This window comes from Diprion similis, unplaced genomic scaffold (genome assembly GCF_021155765.1).
Source record: "Diprion similis isolate iyDipSimi1 unplaced genomic scaffold, iyDipSimi1.1 ptg000074l, whole genome shotgun sequence".
In the NCBI taxonomy this organism is placed as follows: Eukaryota; Metazoa; Arthropoda; class Insecta; order Hymenoptera; family Diprionidae; genus Diprion; species Diprion similis.
In genome coordinates, this window is record NW_025725023.1 from 7,501 (window position 1) to 10,000 (window position 2,500).

The 2,500-nt window shown below is 54.9% G+C and overlaps 1 non-coding gene across 1 annotated transcript in view; it reads left to right on the top strand.

The window, feature by feature from the left end:
* Positions 1–1,082: 1,082 nt before the first annotated feature.
* Positions 1,083–2,500, top strand: part of LOC124415692 — a 1,912-nt gene continuing 494 nt past the window's right edge. Inside the window, exon 1 of the ribosomal RNA XR_006930626.1 lies at positions 1,083–2,500. This exon is cut by the window's right edge and continues 494 nt beyond it. This is a non-coding gene — a ribosomal RNA (small subunit ribosomal RNA).

Consider the following 2,500-nt stretch of genomic DNA (forward strand, 5'->3'; position numbering starts at 1 on the left):
GTCGCGGATGCCGGTACGAGGCATGAATTTCGTGAAAATCCTCGGCAAGATCGGCTAAAAGGCGATGCGCCGGCTCCCGGGTTCGGAAGGGAGCCGGTCCGGCGAAAAACTTGGTTCCGTCCCGATCGACCGAAAGGCAATGCGCCGGTCGCGGATGTCGGTACGGGGACGGAATTTCGTGAAAATCCTCGGCAAGATCGGCGAAAAGGCGATGCGCCGGCTCCCGGGTTCGGAAGGGAGCCGGCCCGGCGAAAAACTTTGTTCAGTCACGATCGACCGAAAGGCAATGCGCCGGTCGCGGATGTCTGTACGGGGACGGAATTTCGTGAGATCCTCGGCCCGTTCGGCGGAAAGGCGATGCGCCGGCTACCGGATTCGGTCCGATCCCTGTAGGCCGGCGAAACTTTGAATAAATCCGGCCCCTCGAGTCTCGCCCGCCGGCGACAAAGTCCCGAGGCCGAGTAATTTTTCGGATAGCCCGCGAAGGTTTCGTCCCGTAAGCCCACCGTGTTAACACCGCATCGGCGCCGACGTCCTAGCGGCCGGGCTCCTACTAGTAAGAGGAGCGAGTCGGTCGGGCCGGGTTCCCGGCGCCCGCCGGTCACCGTTCGGTACAGTGCGCCAGCACGTGCCGTACAGTTCGGTGTCGACCTAGCGCGGGCGTACGGGTACAATCCCGTATCCCCAGACCGTGAAACTCTGCTCATGTTCAATCGTCACTGCATTACCGCGGGTCGGTGTCTCAGACCGAATGGCCCTTGACGCGGTAGCAAGAAGTTCGCTCTCCGTTACGCACGGCAGGGTCGAACCTTTGAACGCACGCATCAACTCGCTCCGTACCGAGCGCCAACTCGAATACGAAAGAGATATCAATCCATCCCAGACGCTTTCAATCTAGCCGACGGGTACGGGAGATCGTTCGAACGCAACGCAACCGTGTGCCGCTTCGGCGGTACACGGAGTCGCGACCGGCCTGACGCCGGTCACGAAACACAACGTACAGTTAGACGTGTGGCCGACCGGGCCTGAGGACCCGGCGGCGATGGGTGGCGCACGTCCGAGCCTAGATTCAATGTCGAAGCTCCCTGGTTGATCCTGCCAGTAGTCATATGCTTGTCTCAAAGATTAAGCCATGCATGTCTCAGTGCAAGCCAAATTAAGGTGAAACCGCGAATGGCTCATTAAATCAGTTATGGTTTCTTAGATCGTACACACATTTACTTGGATAACTGTGGTAATTCTAGAGCTAATACATGCAAACAGAGTTCCGACCAGAGATGGAAGGAATGCTTTTATTAGATCAAAACCAATCGGCGGCGGGTACGTCCCGTCCGCCGTTTAACTTGGTGACTCTGAATAACTTTGGGCTGATCGCACGGTCTCGTACCGGCGACGCTTCTTTCAAATGTCTGCCTTATCAACTGTCGATGGTAGGCTCTGCGCCTACCATGGTTGTAACGGGTAACGGGGAATCAGGGTTCGATTCCGGAGAGGGAGCCTGAGAAACGGCTACCACATCCAAGGAAGGCAGCAGGCGCGCAAATTACCCACTCCCGGCCGGGGAGGTAGTGACGAAAAATAACGATACGGGACTCATCCGAGGCCCCGTAATCGGAATGAGTACACTTTAAATCCTTTAACGAGGATCCATTGGAGGGCAAGTCTGGTGCCAGCAGCCGCGGTAATTCCAGCTCCAATAGCGTATATTAAAGTTGTTGCGGTTAAAAAGCTCGTAGTTGAATCTGTGTCCCACGCTGTCGGTTCACCGCTCGCGGTGTCTAACTGGCATGATTGTGGGACGTCCTACCGGTGGGCTTAGCCCTCCGGGGCGGCCCAACTAATATCCCATCGCGGTGCTCTTCACTGAGTGTCGAGGTGGGCCGGTACGTTTACTTTGAACAAATTAGAGTGCTTAAAGCAGGCTATTTTCGCCTGAATACTGTGTGCATGGAATAATGGAATAGGACCTCGGTTCTATTTTGTTGGTTTTCGGAACCCCGAGGTAATGATTAATAGGGACAGATGGGGGCATTCGTATTGCGACGTTAGAGGTGAAATTCTTGGATCGTCGCAAGACGGACAGAAGCGAAAGCATTTGCCAAAAATGTTTTCTTTAATCAAGAACGAAAGTTAGAGGTTCGAAGGCGATCAGATACCGCCCTAGTTCTAACCATAAACGATGCCAGCTAGCGATCCGCCGAAGTTCCTCCGATGACTCGGCGGGCAGCTTCCGGGAAACCAAAGCTTTTGGGTTCCGGGGGAAGTATGGTTGCAAAGCTGAAACTTAAAGGAATTGACGGAAGGGCACCACCAGGAGTGGAGCCTGCGGCTTAATTTGACTCAACACGGGAAACCTCACCAGGCCCGGACACCGGAAGGATTGACAGATTGAGAGCTCTTTCTTGATTCGGTGGGTGGTGGTGCATGGCCGTTCTTAGTTGGTGGAGCGATTTGTCTGGTTAATTCCGATAACGAACGAGACTCTAGCCTGCTAAATAGG